This window comes from Cajanus cajan, chromosome 6 (genome assembly GCF_000230855.2).
Source record: "Cajanus cajan strain Asha chromosome 6, NIPB_CcT2T_4, whole genome shotgun sequence".
Lineage (NCBI taxonomy): Eukaryota > Viridiplantae > Streptophyta > Magnoliopsida > Fabales > Fabaceae > Cajanus > Cajanus cajan.
Window position 1 is genome coordinate 17211976 of NC_138522.1, and position 22195 is coordinate 17234170.

General features: G+C 29.8%; 2 long non-coding RNA genes across 2 annotated transcripts; one reads left to right on the forward strand and one right to left on the reverse strand.

The window, feature by feature from the left end:
* Positions 1-3081: 3081 nt before the first annotated feature.
* LOC145958842 (uncharacterized) lies at positions 3082-3619 on the reverse strand. Its single transcript, XR_014434397.1, has 3 exons — positions 3541-3619; positions 3356-3452; positions 3082-3278 (listed from the first exon to the last, which is right to left on the reverse strand). It is a non-coding gene; the product is annotated as an uncharacterized LOC145958842 (long non-coding RNA).
* A 2656-nt stretch (positions 3620-6275) lies between these two features.
* LOC145958988 (uncharacterized) lies at positions 6276-21283 on the forward strand. The gene is made up of 3 exons (XR_014434582.1): positions 6276-7988; positions 14539-14614; positions 20983-21283. It is a non-coding gene; the product is annotated as an uncharacterized LOC145958988 (long non-coding RNA).
* The last annotated feature ends 912 nt before the right edge of the window (positions 21284-22195 follow it).

The window sequence follows — 22195 nt, forward strand, 5'->3', positions numbered from 1 at the left end:
TCTTCTTTTTATTTCTACAAATATTGATAATCGTATATTCATTTCCTTCCAAGTGTAAATTTGATTATCTCTAATAGGGAAAATTTTATAATAAGAAATGCATTGTATAAATTCTAATAAAATCATCAATAACCCTAGCAGAATCAAAGTTTTCACCACAAAATACCTGTAGATGCATTTGAAAGCTAGATTAACGTGATTGTCATGCGAATCGAAGTAATAATCGCAAAGTTGAACTTCAAATCTATTCAAGCTCGAATGCAGATATGAAGGAATAACACGAAATAGTATGAAGAATAAGAAGTTTGAGACTCGCTAAGAAGGAACAACACTATCGAAGAAGAAGTTTTGAGACTCACTCACATGCCCTAGTTTTTTTTTTATTATTTTGAATTAAGTCTAAACCTTTTTTTTTTCTATTTTTTAAAAAAAAATATTTTAATTAAATTGATTACTATTATAAAGAAGTGGTAAACATTGTGGTGGTTTCTAACCGCCAAAAAATTTAATTATTTGTGGGAATTAAAATAACCCCTAAAATTATAACATCTTTTGGCAGTTTATAAAAATTGCAAAAAAAAAACTGTCAATAATTACCTGATTTTTTATAGTGATATATAATTTTAATTTTGATTTTGAATGAGATTCAACAATATATATTATGTCATTATAATCTATACTTACACATTTTAACAATTAATATATCAATATATTGTATCTATAATATATATACATATATATATATATATATATATATAATTTTTAATGACAATAAGTATTGTATTATTATAAAATGTATTATTACATGACAATTTTTTTTTGTGCTTAGACCATATCTTTCTATGATAACCCTTTACCATAAAATCCATCTCTTTACACATGCAAAATATTTAGGATTTTAATAATACAGTTTGATCATTTTTCACGCTTAAAGTGTGTAGTTTCAATATATAAAACCTAATTCTAACACATTTAATTATTTTGTTGACTTAAAATCAATTAACTATTTATATTAAAAAGAGTTACATATTTTTATATTAAAAAAGAACTACACGTTGAGAAATCTAATAAAATTTATTCTATCTTAAAATGCATAGTTTTAATACTTTATTTTAATAGTTTTAATTTAATAAATGATTTGGAAGTTTATCGGGCTTAGAAATTAATGGATTTTATAATCAATAGTTTCTGAAAGTAATAAAAAAAGTTTTAATAATCCAATTTATTCAAAGAGGATTCCTTCAGTGCCCCTTCTAAATAAGGGATTTCAGTGTCTTTCTCTTTTCTATCCATTGATGTAGTGACGTGTATTAGTTGGTTATGTGATCATGTCATTTAAATTGTTGACTGGACACGTCATCATGTCACTCTTAGCTTCAGCTCCACAGGCTGAATCGCGGATTCAATCGCCAAGCTCACGTTCACATCATCGCCGACTCTTTCGCTCCCTCACCCACCCAGATTCTTTTGTCTTCAATTCCCTTTTCAAACCTCTTCAAAATTCAATGTTTCCCTCGATGTCATCGTTTTCTACCACTGCATGCTCCTCTCTCGTGTTGCCCCTTCCTTCTACAGTCTACACCTTCCCCTCCATCATTAAGGCATGCGTTGATCTTTCCCTTCTCCGACTTGGGACCCTTGTTCATTCCCACATTCTTGTTCTTTCCCTTGTTCCTTCTACAGATGGCCTTCAAGTGGAGCCCCGCGTCCAGGGAGGCCAGCACGATGACATGTGTTGGAGGAGGAGCCTTATGTGGGCTAGGAGTTGGGTCATAGTTTCAGACTCCGAGGGTGGAGTGGTGGCGGGCGCGGTGTCGTTGATCGTTGAAATCTATTGTTCGAAGCAAAACAAATCGGACCCAACGACAAAGATCCAGGAGCTGAAGTAGAGAGTGGCATGATGACGTGTCCGGTCAACAATTTAAATGGCATGATAATGTGTCCAACTAATACACACGTCACTACGTCAATGGGTAGAAAATTATGCCATCAGAGTCGTGATTTATGGAGTAAAGGATGAAGGGAGGGATTGTTGTCACTTACTTACACCCTTATTGTGTAATTTCTTTTTCTAAGGTAAGGGGAGTTAATTAGTTTTCTCGTTCATGGGTCACTACAAGAAAACATGGTGTTAGTTATGCCAAATAACAATGGCCAAAAGCCGACAAAAATAGCATTGGGCAAACCCTTTGTAGGTTGTCCCAAGTTTCATGTTTTAGTCTCATATTATCTCTAATAACTTATGCGAGTTAATATGGCATCAATATAAAACCATATTTATTTGTTTTTTTAATCTATGTGCAAGAGCTTTTGGTTAAATTTTGTAAATACCATAACAAAGCATGAAACATAGGTAGATGATCTATGATACCCCCACCTACATAAACTCACACTATCATGCAAAACAAAGCTTGAAACATGGACTTAAACAATCAATTCAATCACATAAATGCATTCTCAACTGCCCAAGTGCTAGCCTACAACACTAGACTTATTCATTTTATCTCCCCATCAATACTCATCACAATATACATCATCACATCTCAATGTTACATCACATTAACTCAACCAAATATCATCATAGTATGTTTCATCACAACTCAACATTACACAACATCAATATCATCCACACATCATCATTATCTTGCATTCTTATAAATTATCTCATCATAACATTCATCACAGTCTTTCAAAAGTATCTCAATATAATTATTTGCACTACTACAAGATGCATATTCTACATCGGTTCTCTAAAGTCATCTACATCGGTTCTAAAACCAATGTAGAATAGAGCGACGTAAAAAATGTATACATTTTTACATCGGTTCTGAAAAACCGATGTAGATTTATTTTAAGCATAAATCTACATCGGTTCTCCAGAGAACCGAGGTAGATTTATGCTTAAATCTACATCGGTTCTCTTGAGAACCGATGTAGATTGCATTTAAAAAAAAAAATGCTTATTTTTGGCATCATTAGAGACAACCTAAACAATGAAACTCAGCTCCAATAGTTTAAGGCAAGACACAAAAACATATATATTCCATAACAATTTAACCAACAGTCAAAAAACTTCGTAACTATAAATTATACCATTTAAAATTTATATTGACCATTAAAAATAGAAACAATGACAACATAGATTCTATGACTGTGTACCTCTGCCTGAATAGAAGCTGCATTCTTAGCATGTGGTGGACGATATGCAGCAGGTTTTTGTGTAGAGGGGTTGGCAGACGAGACTTTTGTAGAAGTCTGAGTTGATTTTGGTCCTTGACCTGTAATTAGTCCATGGTCTTTAAATAACACAAGATATAATTCATAACAAAAAATATTATTAGGCGTGGTAACGAACCTGGTGGTTTTTTATCTTCAAGTTGTACCAAATTTAGAGACTTGATTAATTCGGCAATATCACCAAACTTATCTGGTGACTCTGGTTTCCAATCAGCCTGCAAATAGTTTGCATACAATTCATTAACATATGACAAAAGGTGATAAAAAAAAAAGTAATCAGCAAAAATTCAAAACACTGCTAACCTGGTACAATTTGTCGAACATTTTCTTGAAGTACAATGACCCATTGTAAACAAAAATCTTGATCCTTCAATGGAAGAATATATAAAATATAAAAAAAATGCTTTCTTTATGAATAAGACTATGACCACCCAAAAAGTGGAAACCAACATATAACGACCAGTAAAATGTTCTCCTATAAACTATCCAAGTTACTGTCCAATTAGCCCATAAATGTTGTTCAAATTAATCACTGATGCCAATTATGATCAAATCAATGGGAAAAGATAAAATGGCCAATCAGGATGACATTGTACACAAACAACAAAAAGATGTGCCCATTCGTAGAAGATTGCATATTTTTAGGCAATGAGTACTCTAAGGTCTTGCTAATGGCCAAATATTACATACCCATTGTCAACTTGAAGCCTTGGAGCCTTGAAGCCTTGTCCAAAGCACGAGTCTATATCATGCAGATTTTCCTATGCACAGAGTAACAAACACAGCCACTCAGCAATCTATATCATTTAAGCGAATATAACATGCAAGTTGATGGCACTGAATAAAAAAGACATGAAATGCATATTAATTTGGACAGACATATTTGTACAATCCACAAAAGCCCATGTATTAGAATATATTAATGTCTTCACATCATGTTTAGCCATATTCTCCAATACCAACAACGTGTTTGATGTAATATTTTGATAATACCCAACAAAGATGCAAATATATTAAATTAATAAAGTAAAACCAAAAACCATAACTAACCATTTTCATAACAACAATTTATCCAACTCTCTGCAAAATCATATCTAATTACAAAGATTAACAATAGCATAATGCATTTCTTTGAAGTTCGTTTCCACAATGTCGAACAATAAATAGAGAAATATATTATAATTAAACTCAATGCATTATCATAATAGAAATTTATTAGCAAAGCCAAGACCATAATAGAAATTTCTGTGCAAGTTCAAATAATGTTGAAAATCTCAACGTGCATCTAAAAGAAAATTTGTGATTTGTGGTACTTTGATATAGATGGTGAAAATTAGAAACTGAACACAAGTGTTACTTTCCACAACTTATTCAGCTGAGATTAATGTGACTGAAAAAAATCCATAAGTGCTTACTTAAGAGGATCCATGGTGCTTTCTCCCACATATGCAACAGCAGCAAAGTGCATCACAGCATCAAATTTGTTCTCCAAAAATATTTTATTAACCTGTTAACCAGTTTATATGCATCAATAAAAAAATTATAAAAAAAAGCAACATCAAAGTATTTTTTGTAACAAAGAGTGTAAGCATACAGAGTTTGGATCTCCCAAGTCAGCATATATAAATTGAAGCCTTCCAGGTTCTGGAAATAATTCTTGAAGAACTCCGACCTATCAGTCTCTTCACCCCCAATCCATTTCTCACACTTGACCAACCCATCCACTGCATCAAACACATGTAACAACCATCACAACGCAATTTGAGTAAAGGATTTATTAGGAAATTGCTTATTAAAAAGGTGATAAAGTGGAATGTGGAATGAACAAAACATACGTTTTCTTACTAGTATCTTTAGCAGCTCTAGATTTCCAACCATCACAATGCAATGCAGAACCCCAATGCATGTGATAACAAGTGTTGAGCTCAATGACAGGCTTCCCACTCCAATCCCCTTTAAGCCTGGGATTGAAATGCAAGACCCTAGGTGGGTCTTCAGCCTCCACGGTCTCCAACCCCTGCAACTCCATCACGAACTGACATGTCCTCCGTTGCGCCCTCAACGGCTTCCCAACCACCATAACGTGGGAGCCCAACGTGAGGCCACAGGGAATGAGCATGACACTCCCGCGGCTCAGAAACTCAGGCCCAGACACGGAGATAGAGCGGGGGCGGCGGGAGGCCAAGATCGGTTCTGGGGCTTCCAAACGAGGCCTGGCAATTGTAGGTCCTCCCAAGCGGCCTTCCCCGCACGACAGGCAGATTGGTAGAGCTCCGAATCGAATGCGGCGTCGTTTAGCAGCAATCAGTGTCGAACAGAAAAAATGAGAATAGACGAAGGCCTTGGAGGCGACGAAGAGGTTGTCGTCGGTGCGGAGGAAGCGGCGGTGGCGGCGGGGGTTAGCGTCGCTGCTTGAGATGGAGAAGCCCTAATTATGAGGTGAAAGGGTATGCGGGGCACATATCAGAGTCTTAATTTCTACATCGGTCAATAATAAAACCGATGTAGAATTGCTCATATTTACGTCGTTCCTTCCTTCAACCGATGTAAATATGTTTACATTTTTTATTTATTTACAAGTTTGCCACCGCGTTTATGATTTACATCGGTTCTAATATAACCGATGTAAATATAGCGATGTAGAACAGTAATTTTCTAGTAGTGTTGGTCAACATCATGGTATAAGACAACATATCAAATTAATATACATATTAAGTTTATTTATTAATAAGTAGTAACAACCCTTCCTCAGGTTCCTCATTCAATGAGAAAATTCATAAAATAAAAAATTTAAAAGAAATAGGCGGGGCACTGGCTAGGTTTAATTCACATCGAGCATAGGGAGACCAAGGCCTCTCTATCAACCTCACACCTACCGTGGAATCACCTATGCCCAATGTGATAAGGTCTAGGACTTCAATCTCAATCTCACTTGGTGTGGTCTGGACCATGCCCAACATCAACCTCTTCACTAATTCGATGTCAAATAGCACTAGATGCAACACCTTGCGCCCAACCTTGAGAGGTTTGAAACCTTTCTAGCAACCTCATGCCCAACATGATCATTCTCATGCCCAACGTAGTCTTAGAACTTGCACATCCCAAATTTGCAATTCTACTTCTTGTCTTGTCGATCATTCGTACCCATACAAAAATCATCAATACTATCATTTTAATCGATTAATTAATGAATTCATACTTAATAAACATCCATACAACATCATTCATTGAGGTTCATACATAGTCATTCAAAATTTCCAAAATTCATGTAGAACAACCCTAACATTCAAAATGTACACTTGTAATTTAATTTAATCAACCACAATAAGAATCAAGACATATAATAGTAACATTATTCCAATCAGTATTCATACGTATAAGATTCCCCTAAACCCTAAACCCTAATTTTAATTAGATTGTGAGATAATATAAATATATCTAGAAATTTCTAGAAAATGCTACAAACTAAATCCTACAAAGATGATCTAATAATAAAAATCTAAGGATGGCTTATTTTGGGAAGTCATTTGGTTGAGAGTCTTACCAAAAAATGGGTCAACATACTTGACCAAAATGTGACCAAAGAGAAAGGTGGTGGAAGGGCCAAATAAATTGAAAAACTTGAGCTAAAATCATAAGAAACCCGCATACTAAAGCAAAACTCATTCCCACCCAAAGTCAAATGAAAAACTCACAACCAAGGAGAGGAAGGAGAAGGAGATCATCATAGTTTTTAGAAGAAAAGGATACTAAAAGAAGATAAGAAGGAGGAAAAGATGTAGGAAGAAAAAGAATTAAGAGAAAGTGCAAGAAAGGTTGTAAAGCTTGGAAGAAAATAGGTATAGATTAGATGTTTAATTTTATTCATGTTTTATGTTTAGGATATAGTTGTAAAGTAGGTTTTGATCATTATTTTCATGGTTGGATTATTGAAATCTTAGGTTAGAAGACTTGGATTATAGTTGGATTTTGTGATGAAATTATTGCTTTTGAAGTAACTTTGATATGTTTCTTATTATTTTTTTTTTATGATAATTATGTTTGGATTTGATTGTTTGATGTTGAAAAATTGATAAATGGATGTTCTGGGGGAAGGTGTAGTGATAGACTCATTTTTGTATATCTTTCTATGCATTATTTTTTTGGTTTATTTGACTTTTATTAATATCATATTGTAATATTTTATCTTTGATTCATTATAGTGAATCATTTTAGTCTTAGTTATAAATTTTAGTTAATTTCCATAATTTTTTTTTCTATTTTGACATTATTTTTTATGAAGACTATATCTAGAGCTCTCGACATCGGATTTGAACGTTCTTGGTGTCCCTGGAAAGATAAGATAGAGTTCTACAAATTCTTTGTTGAGAGAAAAGGCAAGTTCGAATGTTAAGTGACCCAAAAATGCTTTGTAAAGTTACGGCTCTACACTGTATTTTCTTTTTATTTTTAGAATATAATCTTAGAATTTGTTTAGTGATGCAATTAGTTGATTTAGTGGGTCAGGCCTTGTAAATATTCTCATTAGGCCCACTATATTTCTATATTAATAGGTGTTGTGAGACTTGTTATGTACACCTTACACTTATTTTTCAAATTTCAGAGTTGTTTCCTCTATATATAAGTTTGTCTAAATTCTCCTTCTTCTCTCTCTTTGATTTTCTCTCTTGCTTACACGAATTGCAACTACAACGTCTTGATGAAGATGCATGGCTAATATGTTCATTCGATTTGAGATTTCATGAATTACGGTAAAATTTGAGTTCTCAATCTATTTTTACCATACAAATTCTCTTTGTCTTCTTCTCCATTCTAGATTTATTTTTCATTCTTCATGATTATAAATTTTATTTTAATGGATCCAAATCAAATTTGAAGATTAATTTTGATCTAGATCTAGATTTAGATCTAGACCTAAAATAACCTAAATCAATTGTTCACCGTTCTTAAATTTTATGAAAACTGTGATATCACAATTACGTTTCACATTTTTATAAAATTCAATAGATCTAGATTTAGATCTACATTTATATTATGTTTGTGTTAATTTAGATTGATTGAATTTGGATTATAATTTGAACCGTAATAATTAAAACCTTGAATCGATATAATTTTTGATTGAGTTTTCTGTTTCTATTTGTAATATTCTAATTTCTAGATCTTTGTTGTTCATGAAAATCCCCTTTCTAATTGTGTGATAATTTTGGATCCTATTAGTTTTTGTCTTTGAGAAGAATGACCTAGGTTGTTCCCTATATTATAAATCTTTGGAAAAAATCTAGTAATTTTTTATAGTGATTCAACAATGCTATAATGCAGCCCCAAGGTTGAAGAAAGGGATATAATTGGAATTTTCCAAAAAGTCCAAGGACAAAATGGTCATTTCACATGCTAGGAACATAGATGGAATTTTTGGAAAAGATTAAGGGTATAATGGTAATTTTCATAATGACTTAGGGACATAAATAGAATAATAGAAAATGTTCAAGGGTATAATTGGAATTTTAGAAATAAAGTAGGGGTATAATTGAAATTTTTGAAAATAAGTAGGGAAAAAATAGAAATTTAGGAAAAATATAACGGTACAATTAGAATATTATAAAATAGTTAGAAACATAACTAGAATACGAAAAGTTAATTAAGAAGAGTCATAGAATGGTAGGAAATGATCAAGGACATAAATAGAATATTAGAAATTAACCAAGGATAATATTGGAAATAGTGATTAAAATTACGGGTAGAATTGAAATATTAGAAAATAATCATAGGTTCAATTAAAATTTTGGGAGATAATGTTAGAAGTATATTAGGAAATAAATTTAAAATAAAAATAAGGTTTTAGTTTATTAATTAGTTGAAAATAAAAAGTTTTTTCATTTACTAAACATATATATGTAAAGTTATATGAACTGATTTGACTTGATTTATTATTGAAATGATGAATTGTTATAAATGCATATTGCATGGACATGATGCATAGTATGATTTTGTAGTCAATAGAATTTTTACTAAACATATGTAAAGTTGTATAAACTGATTTAACTTGATTTATTATTGATATAATGAATTGTTATAAATGCATATGGCATATTGCATGGATATGATCCATAGCATGATTTTGTAGTCAATAGAATTTTGGTGGGGAAAAGAAAAGAATTTATTGAAATGTTTGAAAATGTTTTTATTTTACTATCAAGGACGGTTGATAGTAAAAACATTGAGGAATAAGATTTTTCATAAAATATTTTATTGAAATTATTTTCTTTAAATTTACTACCAAAGGCGTTTGGTAGTGTGATATGATAGTGATAGTGATGTGATAATGACAGTAATGAAAGAGACTAAAAAAGAGAGAATGTGAGATATGAAACTAATATTTGAGCTATCAATGCATTAATAGTAAATGGGGTTGAGTAGACTTGGTATGACAAAACCTCTAGTCTGGGGGGATAGACCTTTGGTCTAGGGAGTGTTTGGGCATGGGTAATTCCACAAATGGTTAGTCTTTATTTGATTTTGTGTCATGGTAGCCTATCGAGTGCACTAACACTAACTACTATCTACTTGTTCATGTTTAGTGGGGCATTATTGAATCAATGGACAGAGTGATGTTAAGATTTGGCTTCACTAAACACTCAAGAGGGAATAGCTCCGTTAAGTACTAAGTTAAAAATGATTTTAAAAAAAATTCATTTAAAACCTACATTTCATAAGCATACTACATATTTTAAATTGATAGTATTGATGAATTGATAATCTTACTGCATGTTTATTAATAATTTTCATAAATTTCTCTATGTGATTGCATAATTTGTTTGTTTGACATGAAAGAAATTAAATGTCTAACCCCATAAATATTTGAAATCCAAATGTTGGAGATTTCTTGAAGTAGGAAAATAGGAATCAAAGTTAGAAGTCAGATGCAAAACCCAAAGCTTAGGATAGAGAGTTATTTTGATAAGTTATGATGTTTATAAAAGACATATTTTGTAATCTTTAGAAACTTTTTGTATTAGAAATTTCGTAATAGTACTATTATATAATATAACTTCATTTAGAAAATTTACTCGTTTATTTTAGTATTTGTTCTATTCATAATTATAAAAAATATATATATATTCACCATATCAATTAAAAGGGAATAATATTTGTAATCTGGAAGGGGGTTACACGAAGTATATACAATAGAAGATTAAGCAACTAGGAGAAAAACACATACTCTATATTCATGATAACAACATGTCTAAGAAACATATCCTCTCTAGTAGCTTATTCTAGTCTCTTAACCATAGACCTTGTCAAAAGTCCTATGGCCTTCAAGGATGGTCCTTCATAACCACTATAGAGGTTCAAATAGTGGGGTACCAAGTAGGCTAACTAGGGCCCATGTGGCTAAGGTAATCAAATTTTCAATTTACTACATTCTAATGATGTCCTTAAGTAATTGTATTTACTAACTTAATTATTTGCATTATATGATGTTTGGGTTGCTCCTAGAAAGAGGAAATTTGTTGTTGCTACACATGCATCACTTTCTGAGATTTCTCCTATCCATCAATTGGCTTTGGCAACAATTAATCTCGGGAAGCATGACGTAGAAAAAACCATGCCTTCTAAGGTTGTTGGTAGGGACAAGTCTATCCCTTTCTTTATATGCCAACGTAATGCCACAAACATCATTTTTGGTGATAAACTTTTTTCCATATTAGTGATTTAGTTATGGATTAGGTGAGTATTATTTGTAATGGTTCTTATTTTAATTTATTCAATTGTATATTGCTAACATTATATTTGTTTTAACAATTATAGGTATTTTAATTCATCGCATCTTTGTGGACATGCGAAATGCATTTATTATGGCTTTGTTAACCCGGTTGCCATCTAGTGTGTTGGGAACAAAGACACTAAGGTGAAGTAGTATTTGATAGATTGGTTCATGTTAGGAGGAAAAAATTTAAACTTAACACCTTATTTGAATGGACAAGTACTTGTATTATGTTTTATTTTAAGTATAGTTGTCAAAATGGGCTACCCGGCCTAGCCCACCCCGACCACCATGGGTTAACCAATAGGTGGATCAATCTAACTTGACTCACATTGTAGTGAGCTTACAAAAAATGAGTCTGGCCCAGCCCATCACGAAGATGGTAGATTAAACAAGTTGGCTCACTTAATTTAAAAAAAATATTTATTTTTCCATATTTCTAGCCAGCCATAGCTATGCAAATTGGAAACTAAAACCATTATTGGTGCACACAACAATGAAAGTTTGAGAGGAATAAGGGCTCTTCGTGGAACAGTGGTGGTCGATGGTTGTAGTCGCACCGAAGCGATCATGTGGGGGTGGTGCGTGGTGAGGAAGATGAAAGGGTTGATGGGCTATGCGTGGAGTGGTGGCAATGCACGGTGGCGGTTGCACGATGGTAGTCATGTGGCAGCAGTCGCGTATTGGTTGTCATGAAATGGTGGTGGGTGGTTCAAAAGAGTTTGTGTATATGGAATGTGGTGGTCATGCGGTGAGGATGCATGCGATGGTAATGTGGTGTGGAAGAGTTCGTGGGTGTGGAATGAGGTGACCGAACGGTGATGGTGTGCGATGGCAGTCACACGGTGGTGGTGCAGAAAGATGTCAAAAGAGGTGAAGAAGAACATGAAAGATAGAACCCCAAATTTCTAACTCGAAACTCCCTAGTGAATGAAGTCAAGTAACCCTCCATCTCCATCCCTCCCTTCCTTGCATGACCTTTATGGGTTAGGCACATTGGATTTTAATTTTCTTACGTTAATTCCTTAGTAGGTTGGGTTGTGGGCTTTTTTTTTTTTTTTTTTTTTTTTTTGCGTTAATGGGTTGGTGAGCTAGTCTGGCTCACAATGGGTTCAAAATACTGGGTGAGCTGAGTTCTTAGTGGGTTGGGCTAAATTTTTAATAGTATTGAAATTTGCAAATTCTTTTTAACCTAACCTGATTCAAACTTGTGGTGGATCGGGTTAACTCATAGGTTGTGACCTATTTTAACAACTCTAATTTTAAATTTATAATAACTTAATGGTTTCTAACAATATTAAAAAATACAGTACAAATATAGTGCAAATATGTTCAAAACAATGCCTGTTAATAATTAAAAGTAAATAACTCCTAAAATGACTATAAGAGATAAATAAAAATGGTGTAAAAAAAACTTTTATAATCTCTATAATTTTACTTATTTTATATTTTAACTCGTATAGTTTAAAGCAAATCTTTTAGTTTTTGTAATTCTTTTTTTTAATCTTCTTTAATCTTTATAATTGAAGATATATCATTCTAGTTTATATACTTACAATTTTTTATTCTTTTAGTCTATTGTTAATTTTTTGGTAATATTTTTTTTTTGTTGATGTACCATAGGTATTAATTCAAATTTATGTATGTGATGTTGAATTTATTTTACTAAAGTTACTTTAAATTAGATATTTCATTTTATGTTTGTTTTGTACCTTCATTTATAATATCTATTATTGAAATATCTTTTTTTAACTTCACAAAATTGAGAATATTTACCACATTAACATAAAACGAACAATGTTATAAAAAAAAGTTAACGATAAAGATTAAAAAGACTACAAAACTACAATTTTAGAAATTAAAAATATTTATCTTAAATTATAAAAATTATATAAAAAAGAAGATAAATATAAAATTAAAAAAAATCTACTTAAATTATAGAAATTAAAAGATAAAATAAATAAAATTATAAAAATTACAAAAATATTTTAACCTTAAATAATTAAAAACAAAATCGCTCGGATCATCACCATTGTATAATTAAAAAGAAATTAAAAAAAAAGTTAGAGATAACCATTGGTAAGATTAGCTACACCAAAAAGAGGGTGTAGTACTGGTGCAGTGCAATTATTTTCTTGCCCTAATGATACTTCTTGAGGCTATTCATCCCAAAAGAAACAAGTCATTTTCTATCTATCCCATCGACACAAACGATGTCACTGCTATCTCTTTCCTTTCAACACACTATACATTCAACTCTTATACATGAAAAAGAATAATTAAAAAAATACTCATAAAAAATAATCAATCAAATTTTTAAAAAATTAATTATTAACAAAAAATTAATAAATATTTTATACTAATAACATAATTACTTTTATATATATATATATATATATATATATATATATATATATATCATCTATGCATGTACGACCCTCCAATCAATCAATGCCAACACCTTTGCCACTATCCTCCCCCATTAGGGTTTCTCCTTCACTGTTCATCCCTTTCCACGCTTGATAGGGCTTCTCAGCATTAGTAGCTAGAGACAACACCCCACACACAGATCTGAAAAATTTCCCATATCTGATTTCTTGATCTGCCTGAGAGTACACACTTTTATGGTTACTTTACAGTAATTTGTTACGAATCAATAAAGCGGAAAAACAGGGTTGGTTTTAAGTTTGGGAAGTGATCCAGATTTGTAAACTGAAAGTGTTGTACGACACATTTGGAACACGGAAACAGGAAGAGTCTCAAAGATTGGGTAAAGTACCTGAAACACAGCGTATAATAATGTATATCCCAAGGTTGCAGAGAGCAGGTTGCGGGGTTTTCTGTTTCTGGAATTATTCTATATATTCTCGTGTGTTCTATTTCGAAATAGTTATTGAGAGAAAAAGAAAGAATGCGATCAATGACTATGTCTCTTTCACTATCACCGCATGCCCTTAGCCCTTAGGCTATGGATCTATATAAGCATTTATGAAGGGTACAATGTTTTACTATGTAGTCTGTGCTCTAGGGCATTCCCTATATATGATGACCCTTTGTTTTTGGTCTAGAAAAAGAGAAATTTCTTTCTGTCTTTTTGGATTTAGCATCATAAATGTCTTCTTTGACTGGTCATATTTTATTTTGGTTTAAATGGCCTTTTGGGTTTGCTTCTGCTGGATCCTGATTCTAGGGTATACGCATTGTTTTCTTTTCTTCCTTTTTTCTTGTTCTGGAACGCTACCATGGTTGTTTTGAATGAGACACGTTTCTGAAGGTAGATCTAGCTGGGAATTTTCTCCTTGTGGCGGCGACAAAGAGCCTGAGAATTTGGGTAAAGAGTAACTGAAAATTCACCTTACCAAACTGAAATAATGTTTTTTTTTTTCTTTTTATGAATATCAAGTTGAAATAATTGTTGAAACTATATACTTAATTTTATGTCCCTAGTAGAAAGAAACAAAGTGGGGTTGGCGTTTTATGGACAGAGAAGAATCTAACATGTTCGTTTCGAATAATACTTTCCTTTGTCCCAACAGATATATGGCTCTGCTAGCTGCTTAATTAGGTGTCTCCTTAAATCACTTCAGTTAGATAAGTCATGGGATATGAATAGTAAGTATATGTTTCCCTATCATGCTTTATCTCCTTGTCGTCTTTTCTTTTCTGTAACCTCACTCATGTGCTGGCATGAATTAAACTTAAAGTTTTTCTTTAACCATTATATAAAACTTCTATTTTTTTTAATATATATGATTCGAATTCAAAATCTTGTTTAATGAGATCGAATATTATTAGGATCAAGAATTTATTAGATAATTATAGGTTTAATTGACTTTTTGAGTTTTCTTTCATGAATTTTACTTTTTAATTTTTATAGTTAAAATAAAATTATAAAAACTAAATATATATATATATATATATATATATATATATAGATATGTGTATATATATATATATATATATATATTAAAAATATATTTAAATTATAGAATATAAAAAGAAAAGGCTTATAAAACTATAATAACTAAATAAAAAAATTAAATTATTATTTAAAAATACTCGACATCTTTATCATTCTTTTCAACTTTTCTTTTGTTGACTATTGACCGTGACAGTGTGAAAACGGTCATTGGGCCACAACTAATGTAAATTCGTGGGGAAAAGATCATATTTGGAGCAAACACAAAACCTTAACTCCTAGATATATATTTAAAATGGCTCAAATTTTATTTTCTGATTGTGAGACGAGGGAAATAAATGTTATCTTTACTATACAAACATTGAATTGTGTGCTAAGAAGATCAACGAACTTAGGTTAAATAAAAGGAAAGAATTCAAAATTGATTTGACAACATTGTTATAGTTTTATAGGGAAAGAATTCAAAAATTATAGGTGGGTTGTGCGGTTCGCTACCATATGAACACTATGGTATGTAAAATCTTTAATATGGTATAGATGGGTTATAAAAAAAAATATGAACTCTATGATAGGATAGAAAATAAGAAAAGAGTGTAATATATTGGAGTTATTAAAATTTAGATCTCAATTATGGTTAAGACTGCTATAGTGATGGAGGGTTTTTCTTTCTCATTTTTAAAATGGTTTCGTTGTATATGAAAACTTTGTAAGGATTAAGTTACTCATATATGGGTTGTGATATCTTATGCCCTAGTTCATATATTTTGTTTTTTCTGATAAAAAAAATCAGATATTCATTTAAGCATACATTTTAACATCATGATAACACTAATTAGCGTCTTATGCATATATCACATTAATAATAGTGTATATAAGTGGTTCTTTAACCTAAGATTGTCACTACCTAATATTTGAAGAATATTTGAAGAGTTGTATATTTAATGTCTTCTAATATCATTTATAGGTGACTAATTATAAAATGAATTATTAAACACTATACAAATTATGTGAAAGGGTGAGGATATTTTACCTTCTTTTTTTTTAACTATGTAGTTTGTCCAAAATATACACTCTCAATTACTTTTTTTCCAAAATCATAAAAGACTCGAATCAGAACTAATGTTTAAGACTGAATCCATTAACTTACATGAGATAAAGAGAGTGATGTATTTGAGTTCATCATTGATTGTACGAGATAGTTAGTAAAATGTAGGATATAAGTTACTTTCATTTCCTTTAAAATTTTTCAAATCCACGCTTTTAATCTTTATTGTATTAAATTAGTTCCTCTAAAATTATAACATGCTAAGGTTAAATCTTTTTTGTAACTCCGTCAATGACAGTATCCTGTGAGAAACAAAATATACGTGACAAATGAAAAAAAAAAAATTCAACCCTACTAAACTTTTTCAAATTCACTTTTGGTTTTCTATATTTTTCTTTGTAGTAAATTTGTAAAACAAGCAAAATATGATCCTTGAGGATGCTAATTCCAAAAATAAGCTTCCCACTAGTAATTGACACAATAAAAAATATGCTCACTTGTAGACATGATCTAATTATATTTACTATCTAACCTAAATTAAATGGAATTAACATCTCTTAGACCATACTTAGCTTGTTCTACTTTTATATAGACCAATTTAATATATATTTTTTTTTGTTGCCAAAAGTCAATTTAAAAAAATTTAGAGATACTAAATAATTTTTTTCTTTTATTTTGTATTTCCATTTGTCATCACTAAGAGATATTATAACTTTAGATAGGTTAATTTAATAAAAAAAAGTTGGAGGATCAAAAGTGGTTTTTTTTTTTTTTAGAAAGATAAAAGTAACTATTACTCTAAAATGTATGGTACGTCATGCTTCAACGAATTAATATGAAGTATTGGTCTTGTTTGCTCGTTTTAACAAGTTTATGGGTATGGTTGAATGATTTAAAAAAAAATATATATATATTTTAAAAAATAGAAAAAATGAAATAAATTTTTTAAAGTAAAATTAATTTATATATAAATTAATTTGTAAAACTTTTCTCATATTAATTTCTTTAAAATCTTATTTTTAACTCAGTTTTAGCTAATGAAAATTTATTCTAATTTTTTTTTCTTATTTTTCTCTATCTATAGAAAGTTTGTAAAAAAAAAATCCTATTTCGACATTAAAGAAAACTAAGGATTGAGTACTATAAACAATTATGTCAAGTTCCACGTCTGGTCTTTGATTGAGATATGTCTAGAGATAAAGATATTAGATATATGGTAACATTATGGTCAATTAAGTTAAATTGATTTCGTTGATATTTATCTTTAAGTAACGTCCAGTGATATATTTTTCTATATATTCCTCTATATTTATGATTTTAGAATTAGATTATAAAAAATATTGCTAATTATTAAAAACTATGGGATCGTGCACTCAGAAAGGACGAAATTGGAATTTAAATTCACAATGTAAATTTAATTGCAATTCCGATGCAGGTCAGACAACAGACAACTGGTTAGATTAAATAATAATGAGTGTATCTAAATTAGATCTCTGAACATAAACTTGTGCTATATTGGTTGAATTGTGCTATATTTTATGCTATTAGGAATATATTATTTAACAATTTTATTATTGAATGAAATTCCTCTAAATCTTAGCAAGTATGGAGTGAGACTTATATTTTCTTACCATAGAAAAAATTACAACGTCAATGGAACTTAAACTTTAGTCACTGTGAATCTAATGGCGTACATCAGTAATAATGAGACCTAAATGATTTAATAGACTTGGCAATATACTTTTCTAATAATAAAGATTATATTGAAAGATGGCTTACACTCTTGCAATCTTTTATATTTAACAATTAATTATTATTTATTTTAGTTTGATTATTATTTAATATATTTGTAACATTAATTTTTTATTATATTTTTTTTATCATTACTAATATATTCTTTAATTGTCGGTGAAAAATTGAGAATCTAAAAAATTTAAAGATATATTAAGAAGTTACATAATTTCTTTTGTGAAATTAAACATACTAACTATATTTCTTTAGTTCAGGCTCAAAATCTTAAATGTCTAAAAAGAAATTAAAAATGGAACAGATAAAGTAGTTAACTGTACAACAATATTAGACACTTGAACATACTCCTATAAGATGGAATAAATTTTCAAAACTCGTTAAACTCTAACACCTATTTTGCACAGATAATGAATATAGATTTTTGTTTAGACAATTATTTGTGAAACTAGTTCTTTTTCCATAGACGGTGGTGGCCTTGACTAATGAGAAATGGTGACGGTCGTGACTCGTGAAAAGTGGTGGTCACCACATAGCTATGTGCAATTTTTGACCGTGAGTCATATTTTTTACAAATTAAAAGTATTTTTAGAGTTTATCTACAGAAAATAAAGAGTGTTTTTTAAGTATAATTTTTTTAAAAATATTTTTAAATTTGTATTCAAACAAATTTTATAACTACTATATGTATATTTATAAATTTTTTGTTAGTACAAAACTCTTTTTATTTTGTTAGCACAAAACACTTAGAGTAATTACACTTATATTCCTCAAGATTTCATGAAATTACACAAATATTTTTTAATCTTTTTATTCTACAACATCATATAAAAGATATTTCGTATCTTTGTGAATTATTTTTAAAAAATAATTAATTATAAAAATTATACAATAATAGGTGGTTAATTGAAAATTCAGTCAGTTATGGAGTAAAATTTATAAAAAAAATAATAAAAAATTATAATTTTTCAAAAAATAATTATAAGGATAAAATTAAATAAAAATTGTATACACCAAATTAAAAGTTTAATTTCCTTTATTATAGTTACTAGTACGGTGGACATTTCTCTATAAATTTTTTTAAATAAAAAATATATTTTTAAAATAAAAATGGTGATGTCTCTTCATAAAAGTGGTGGTGTATAGTTACTAAAAAGAGTAAAAACCAATAAAAACCTCCATATAGTCACTAAAAAAAATGTTAGTTAAAAATGTATAATTACAAATTGGAGCATAACTTTTAAGAAATATTTAAGAGTAAAGAAGTAAAGAAAAAAATAAAAAAGAAAAAATGGACATAAATCTAGATATTCCCTTTATTAATATTATAGATAAATAATTTTTTTTAGTTTTTTTTAATCCAATAAAATTACATTGACAATATCAAAATTTTAATTTAAAGCCATGTGTATACCAACCTCCTCTTAATTATTTAAAAATATATTAAATTAACATTCTTTAAACTTTACATTAATCTTTTTTAATTATTTGAAAAATATTGCACTATGACCGCTCTCTATAACAGAGTCGTGTACTAAGACAAAAAGAATTTAAAAAGACTTGACATAATAATTAATTTCATCAGTATTGACTTTTTATTATTAAGTTGTAAAATTATTTATTAATAGTGATGTTATATTAATATTCTATTTTTATTTAATTTATCAAAACTAGAGTTATATTTTTTATTTGATATTTATATTCATACTTTTTGTTTTTACTGATCATTGATAATGAATTATAGTATAGATTTTTACATATTAAATTGAATAAATAAAAGTTAATTATATATAATAAAATTATTTTTTGGGGGCTTAAGGTGAAAACCTAAATGGCCTAACAGTTAATATGACTTGCCCTATAAAAAAATTATTATAAACATTACAAAATATTACATGTTAGTATAATTTCAGAAAATCTCATGAAATGTCTTATACGTACTCATACGCTTATAGCTTATATTTTGGATAATTCTTTTTAATTATTTGTTGAAGTAATAGATTTCCTATCATGAACCCAAATCCTTCCAATCACAAGTGGCATCAGTTTCTTTTCATTAGGAAAAGGACATCAATTTAGCTTTTGAATATGGGAATTGGAGAGTGATATAATATCAAATCAATGGTCATTTACACACAAATTATCACCAATTTAATTTATCATAATAGATAAAATGGTATCAAACATAGTCCTTCAAATCATAGAAAATTAATGGACAGTGATTTGGCCCCTTATAATAATATGGAGCGACATCAATTTAGTATTAGAAGGATGATTTTGATAACAATTTTCATTATTGAGATTATAATTAATGACTTACATTTTTCAAAGGCTTAAGTGATGTCAACTCAGCCTTCGGGGAACTGAAATGAGTGTTTCCAAGTTAAGATGTTGGGATTTGGGTGGGTGCCACCTGTTGTGGTTGAACTAAAATCATATTTTCTTATAATGAATTTTCTTAGCATACAAAAAAATTAAAACGTAAAAGAAAATATGTTCTATATTCCTTGTCCTATATTTATTATCTTCGTTTTTTAGACATCCCTCTTTTAACTTTGCAGAGTTAGTGTTTCAAACTTTCAGAGACATTTTTTATCTTCGTTTTTGAGACATTCAAGTTAGTTTGAGACTTGTTTTTTATATTTTAGAAACATGGATCACATACATTTGTTTTGCGTTTTAAATTGCACTTGTGGTCACGGTTGCGATTACTGGAGTTGCGAGTATTGCAGGTATTGCGATGTGGATTGTGGCCGTTGCGGTGTGAAATTATTAATTATTTTTACTAAATATAAAAAATTTATAATTATCAATATATATTTTATTTTTAAGGATTTATACATCTTAATACCTTTTTTTAAAAAAAATATTTTATTATTTTAATGAATAATTTAATTTATTTTAAAATTATAGTATCAATTACGGTGCGTTGCGGATGTGTTGTAGACACAACACCGTTACGTTGCGAAAAAAAAATGTGATTTTTGGTCTCACCGTAATTGCGATCCGATGCCATTGCAGACAAGGTCACAACCGCAATATTGCGACCGCAATACGTGATGCAGTCTGCAATTTAGAACACTACCATTAAGACACCATGATAGGAAGAAGGACTTGGGATGCTTATTTACTCTTTATTTTTTTATTTTGGTGAATTTTGTATCTTATCAAAATACAACCTTAATCTAGCTTTATTACTCTTCAAAAAATTCAAACATTTAATTAGTAACATTACTTATATGTTCATTTTTTTTTGTTGATCTTTTTCAGGTTCTGATTAAAGAAAAATTGACCTCATAAGAAAGGTAACAGCTAGTGGCCATCCTACACAAGCAATAACAGAAAGGGAAAGAAAAAAAGAGAGAAATAGATAACTGCTATCACCAACAAGCTAAGACTATAGGTACCTAACTGCATTACAGAAAACAGAGAAAAGGAAATCACCGTTGATCAATCACTTGTCATTACTTTCCCCTTTTCTTGTAAATAATGTTCCTAAACAAAATCATTAATCAGGAGGGCTACCCAAAAAGGATAAGCTGCTGCTGGTTTCAAAATTAACAACATCTAGCTAGAAGAGAAAAAGTAAAAGACAATAATATACTTGGATAAATTAAATATTTTAAGTGCTTGTGATACTGTTTCTAAATTAAAATCATCAGTTACTAGCCCAATTTAATCAAGGTCATTATTTAAGGCTGAGGCTATATATACTAAGGTAAACTTTCAATTTTAACTAAAGAACAATAACCCTATATGCATAAGAGTAACAAATTAAGAGTAACCTTACAATGAGTTTTATGCAGTGCTTAAAACATCAAACTTATCTGTCGAATAAAGGAAGCTTCACTGTCATTTGAAATAAAGAAACAAATTTGAATTTTCGCTTGTTGCAAACACTAGCTATGCAATCCTCTAGGTTTCATTAGGTTATTATATAATTATTGAATTTGTTTGGATAAGTTTTTCCATAAACATTTCTAGGAAAGAAAAATATGAAGAAAAATTAAAATAAATTTCTCTATAAATTAAATCTAACTTATGTATGAGTACTTACAAATAAGATTTTAGTCTTTTATGGTGTGTTTGGGGTAGTGGTTTAGTAGGAAATGAAGAAGAAAGGGAGGGATTATCAATAAATTAAAAGAAGAAAACATGTCTGTTTGGAGGATATAATTTAAGTGAATTTGTGAGGAGATTGTGATGGAGCCCATGTAGATTTAATTCACTATCTTATTGGTGGAATATTTGTGTGAAAATATAATTATGAATACCAACTTTTCTCTATTTCTCACCTAATTCTACTCTACCAAACAATTATAAATTTCACATTATTTTTTATTTATTTTCTATCAAATTAATTCTTACTTATTCTTTTTCATTCTTTTCAATTCTTCCTTCTCTCCCACACAAAGCATTAGAGAAACTAATAAAAAAAGAATTTAAATAAATTAGCCTAGCTAATTTTAGTTTATAGACAAGT